The sequence below is a fragment of the Coenobita brevimanus genome, chromosome 101 (genome assembly GCF_032717465.1).
Source record: "Coenobita brevimanus isolate Jiangsu-jjx chromosome 101, ASM3271746v2, whole genome shotgun sequence".
NCBI lineage: Eukaryota > Metazoa > Arthropoda > Malacostraca > Decapoda > Coenobitidae > Coenobita > Coenobita brevimanus.
This window is the reverse complement of record NC_137054.1, coordinates 36,419,875-36,426,432: the sequence shown is the minus strand read 5'-3', so window position 1 is coordinate 36,426,432 and position 6,558 is coordinate 36,419,875.

Sequence of the window (6,558 nt, the reverse complement as noted above, 5' to 3'; positions counted from 1 at the left end):
GTTTGCAGCATAAGGTGTGTAAATTCAAGCTCTAAGCCTTGGGCATAACACTTTTTACTTCTGTAAGAGTAAAAGAAATCGGCTACATATACAGATTTTCATGCCAGTACGGTCAATCGAATCACGTACTCAGGGGTTAATTAACATTCTACCATACACCTTACCTACAACATTAAACAGACTTATACCCCTAATGCTAGTACATCCACACTTCTAACCCTTACCTTTATACAGCAGAACCACATAAGCACTTGCCCAGTCAACTGCCCTCATACATCTCACACAAAACATATATTTAGCATTTTCCTAACTGTTCAACAATAGTTGCCCCACCACCTTTCAAGCATTCCACAGCAAACCCATCCATACCTGCACCTTTCCCTGCTTTCATCTCCTTTACTGCCTCCTGCACTTCCTCCATCATCATCAAAGAATCATTCAACCCCCCCAACACATTTATTCCCTGCACCCTTGCATCTGCCAGAATCTCAGTTTCCCTTTCCTCCTCTACATTTAACAAACTTTTAATATACTCCAACCATCTCTTCCTTACTGCATCTATCTCAGTTAACATCCTTCCATCCTCTGCTTTTACTCGCTCTTCCTTGTCTAGACTCTCCCTTTCACACCCTTTTTACCTCCTTCCAAAACATTTTCCTCTGTTGAAAATTCTCAGTCAACCGCCTACCCCACCTCTCATCTGCTGTCACTTTAGCATCTTCCACAGTCCTCCTCGCCCTATTCCTCATTTCCTTATACCTCTCATATGACACCTCATCCTTCCTCTGCAGCCACACTTCATATGCACATCTACTCTCAGCCACAGCCACACATCCCCACATCAGCATTCACTTCCCTTTCTTACACCACCACCCACTCGTCTCACACCACACACCTCTTCCGCATACCCCACCACAGCATTCTTAAACAACTGCCATTCCTCCTCCACACTGCCATTTTCCTGATCTTTCACTGCATTCCACTCATCTTTCGACTTCTGATAAATCTATCATTTTTTCTCTTTTATCCAACTCTCTTACCTTCAAAACCTCCCTGCCACACCTAACTCTTCTACCTCTTATCCATCTCTTACCTACTCTCAACTTTCCCTCCACCATGTAGTGGTCAGACATACCTCCACCCTCCCCTCTCAAAACTCTCACATCCAACAATCCTCCTATTATATTCCTGGACACAGCCACATAGTCCATCAGTGCTCTATCAACAACCTTTCCACCCTCCTATCTCACCCATGTATACTTACAAACATCTTTCTTCTCAAGCAAGGTATTTCCAGTCACCATCTCTCACACAACACACATCCCAATCATTCGTTCCCAATTTTCATTTTTCCAGGCACACCATGCATACCAACCACACCTTGAATTGCTTCATTTCCCACTGTAGCATTCAGATCTCTCATCTTTGCCACATTCACATTCGCTCCAAAACTCTGCAGACACTCATCATCATTCCAGAAAGACTCCTTCTCTTCTGTATCCCTTTCGCTACCAGGCCCATATGCACTCACAAACACCCAAAACTCACGTTCATATTTCGCTTTCACCCACATCAGTCTCGATGACACCTTCTTCCATTCAGTCACACACAGCTGCACTTCCGGGCTCACTAACAAGGCCACACCTTCTCTCGCTCTGCCTCTATCAACACCTGACATCCTTCCATTCACACTTCCAAACTTAGACTCAGCTTTCCCTTTCATCTTTCTTTCACTCAGAGCAAACACATCCAATTTTCTTCTCACAAACATTCCCCCAATCTCCTCCCTTTTAGCCTCAGTTGTAATACATCCAATCACATCCATAGACCCAAGCTTCAGGTTACGGGAATAACTCAATCTCCCATCCCTTTCTGTTCCCTGTCTCATTGTGGGAACCAAAAATAGAGGAGGGGATCCCTAGTCCTCTCACTCCGCCCCTTTTAGTCACCTTCTATGACACGCAGGGAATACTGTGGCAGAATTCTTCCTAGCACAACCTGGCCGCAGTGCAGTAGTACCACCCCATAGTGCAGCCAGATTGTGTTCTCCTCGCCACGGGAGGGTGTAGGTGGACACAATCTCACTAAAATACCTATATATGCATGAGCAGAAACTTCATTCTCCTCGCTTCCTTTTCTGTGTGTTTGTGTGTGTGTGTGTGTGTGTGTGTGTGTGTTTTCTTACCTAATTGTATCTTTACAGGAATGAGTCAAGCTCGTACTGTCCCGTGTTTTAAACCATTTTTAACATACATATCCTTAAACTTATGAATTGTTTTGGCACACACTATTTCATTTGATAGCGCATTCCACTGATCAGTTGCCCTATTTGGGAAACTAAATTTTCATAAGCCTTTATCGCCTCTCTTTTTATGCAGTTTTTTGCAGTGTCTTCTTGATAATGTTTCCCCATATGTTATATACTCATTTATGAGTATTTCCTCCTTCCCTGATATGCATTTATACAGCATAATCATGTCTCCTCTTTTCTTTCTCTCCTGTAGTGTTGGTAGATTCAGTTTTTCAGTTCTTTCTTCACTGCTTACATCCCTTAAGCTTGGTACCCATCTTGTAGCAACCCTTCGAACTTTTTCAATCTTATCCACGTGTTTCTTGAGGTAAGGATTCCAAACTACTGATGCATACTCCAGGGTTGGTCTGATGAATGATGTTATCTTTCTCAGCATGTCTTCATTTATGTATGTGAATGCCATTCTCATATTTGCAAGCAGTGTATAAATGTTCCGTACCTTCTCACTGATGTGGTTAGCCGGAAATAGTCTGTTATTGATAATCACACCTAGATCCTTCTCACTTTCTGATATGTGTAGGGTTTTACTTCCTAACTTATAATCCCAATCTGGTCTTTTTCCACTTTTACCAAACTTAATTACATGACATTTGTCCACACTGAATTCCATTTGCCATTTATTACTCCATTCATGAAGTTTATTTAATTCTTTTTGTAGTTCTCTACAAGAGTCTGTGTTAGTAATTCTCCTTTGTATTTTTGCATCATCAGCAAACATATTTAGATAGCATTCATTTCCATTGTTACTGTCTGTGTCATTTATATACACTAAAAACATAACTGGTGCCAACACTGAGCCCTGTCGAATTCCGCTAGTCACTTCCCTCCATGATGAGCAATTTCCCCTTACAGTAATTCTGTTCTCATTTCCCCTATTCTGAGAAAATCTTGCATCCAACAGTACAGTCTGCCTCGGATTCCTCCTTGATGGTACACTTTCCATAAAAGTATTTGGTGCGGTACTCTGTCAGATATATCCATCTATATATTGCCAGATGCCATAATCCCGTAAGGGGTGGCCATTTGACTCTGAGTTATTTGTTTTACAGGGAGGGGCACTAACCCTCCACCAACCCACTTGTTGACACGTAGGGAGCACGTATGGTTTGGTTACATGATTACCACCCAGCGCTGTAAATGGTTTCTTGGCTTACAGGAAACCATTTGGCTTGTCACTCAATGTAAAGCCACCTGTAAAGGGCAGAAAAGCAATAAGAAGTGACAGGAAAGATGGGAGAAATAGGAAGAGAGGAGGGCAGGCACAGAAAAAGAATGATAAAGGTTAAGGAAGAAGTAGGCAGCACTACATCAAGTGAGTGGATGATGGTCGCCACCACCTACCACAAATGCTTTCTTGAATTCTAGATAGATACTATCCACCCACCCTTCTCTTTTCTGTAATATTTCTGTAACTCTGTCGTAATAACTTAATAGATTAGTAACACATGATTTTCCCTTTCTGAAACCAAACTGCCTTTCTGTCATCATATTGTGTTCTTTTAGATGGTTTACCCAAACTTTTCTTATCAGTTTGTCCAGTACCTTACTGTACTTACAACACTGGTTCGTGATTCTGGTTGGTAGCTGAGTGGATTTTGTCAATTCCCTTTCTTGAATAGGGGAACAATGTTTGCTTTCTTCCAAATATCAGGTAGTTTGCTTTGACCCAAGGATTCCTTGCATATTAAATATATTGGTCCACTTAACTCCTTTGCACATTCATGTAGCACCCAACATGAAATTTCGTCAGGACCATTTGATTTTTCTTTGTCTAATTTACTTAACTCTTCCTGTATTTCTTTTTCTAATATTTGTATATCTGGTAATATGTGTCGGCATGCATGTTCCGTATCATCCCTCTCAAAAGTATTTTTTTCTGTAACAACTGATTGGGAATTATTGTTCAGTGCATGAAAAATATTTTTCTCTTGTGCATAGGTGATCCCCTCGTCCGTAATGGATTGTATTTTATCTTTTACTTTGGTTTTGCTTCTGATGTAGCTGTAAAATAGCTTCGGTTGATCACTACTTTTATTTATAATGTCTTCCTCAAACTGTCTTTGGGCTTCTCTTCTTATTCTTGTGTAATCGTTTCTTGCCTGTTTATAGTTATTATATGCTCTCTCGCTATTGTGTCTTCTGTATCTATTCCACAACGTCTTTTTTTTTTTTTTTTTTTTCATTCTGTATTAAACAATTTCTTTATTTTCATCTCTGCTTCTTTGTGTTGTGGGATGTAATTTCGGACTCCTACTTCATAAAGTTAGCAGAATTTTCTATATGTAACATTTGAATCTTGTCCTCTAAGCTCTTTTTCCCGATTTATTTCTAAGAACTACTTCTTCAGCTGATAGTAGTTGCCCTTTGTGTAGTTTAGGCTCTTTTTTTAAATTTTCATTACTGTTTACTGTTATATGCAATCTTGAAGTTGAAATTTAATACTGCATGGTCACTTATGCTGATACATTTTACTACAGTAGCAATATCATTTTCTTGCCTAGTAAATATAAGATCTAATACTGATGGTACATCAAGTCCTCTTTTTCTCGTGGTTTCCTTTACATGTTGTGTTAGGAAAAACACCTGCACAAGATCCAGGAGCTTTTGGTCCCAATAGCTTTCCTGGCTTTTTATATCCACAGTGTTCCAATTTATATTTGTATTGAAATCTTCAGTTAATGTAATTCTTTCAGATTTCTCCTCCATTCTAAGTAGTAATGGTTTTAAACTCTGAACCGTACTCTCTGCCAGGTCTTTATATTCGCCACTTTCCCAAGTGTTTGATCTGGGTGGCATGTATACATTTGGAACAATTACTTTCCCTTTAGATGTATTAATCTCTACTGCAATCATTTCTACTTGTAAGGGTATATCTAATTCTACTTCTTTGGCTTGTAAATTTTTCTTTGTTAATATTGTAATTCCTCCTTCTTTTTTTAAGTTCCTATCTCTTCTCCATATATTGTATTCCTTTGGGTTTAGGGTATCATTTGATATCCTTGGTGTTAATTTTGTTTCAGTTAAGCAAATCCTGTGTGGTTTCTTTTCCCTGATATAATCATTCATGTCTACTAATTTAGATACCATTCCATCTACATTTGAGTACATCAACTTAATCATCTTGTTTACATCCTTGTCATGACTTGAGTCTACTACCTTCGTCCTCCCTTGTGATTATATATCATTTTCGTATCTGCAATCCAATTACTCCGTAAAAAATGTATTCTTCTCTACGGCTGATCTTCCCTCATTATCTCTTTTTGCCTCCTTCCTCTTCTCTTTTAGTAATCCCAGTTCCTCTTGAGTTAGGCATCTTTTTATCCATACATTTTTTAATTCTTCCATTTCCATTAATTTGTTTGCATTTTTAGAATCTCCTCCACAGTGTTTACATTCTGGAAGGTTTCTTTCAGATGCCTTGACTTATTTCTCTCATATTTCCCTAGCCTTTTGTGTTCCTCTATGTCTTTATTACAGATTTCCTCTGATACTTCCTTTAATATGCTCATTATACTTGCCATCTCCTTTTAGTCTCTTGAAAGCTTTTTTTTTTTTTTTTTTTCTTCCTCATCTATACCACTGATTACTACAGAGTTGTTGATATCTGCTGAATCTTTGACCAGTTTAGGATTGTTCTGGATTATTTTTTCACTTCCTTTTTATTTATTTTTTTCTTTAACTCTTGTTTCTAAGTCTTTCTTTACTTTCACCATTTCAGCATATGTAGTTTCCACATCAGTTGTGTGTGTGTGTGTGTGTGTGTGTGTGTGTGTGTGTGTGTGTGTGTGTGTGTGTATTTACCGTTGTATTTACCTAGTTGTGATATACAGCAAATGAGCTATGCTCTTGGGGTCCCGTCTTTATTTCTCGACAAGTCAAATTTTGCTTTGAACTCGTTTAAGTTTTTAGACTGGCCGATCTCTTTGACCAGGCTATTCCACGGGTCTATGCAACTATATGGCAAATTATATTTCTTGATATCCTTCAAGCAACTGGCTTTTTCAGTTTCATTCCTTGTCGTCTTGTTATTCTCCCATCTCATACAAAGAAATCTTCTTTGTCAATTTTTTCTACTCCCATCTTGGCCCTGAACACTGCACTCATGTCGCCCCTCTCTCTCCTTTCTTCTATGAAAGGCAGGTCTAGTTTTTCCAGCCTTTCCCTGTACGACAGATCTGCCAGGCTAGGGACCATCTTGGCTGCTGTTCTTTGTATTCTCCCAAGTCCTTCTCTTCTCTCGCTTTTGT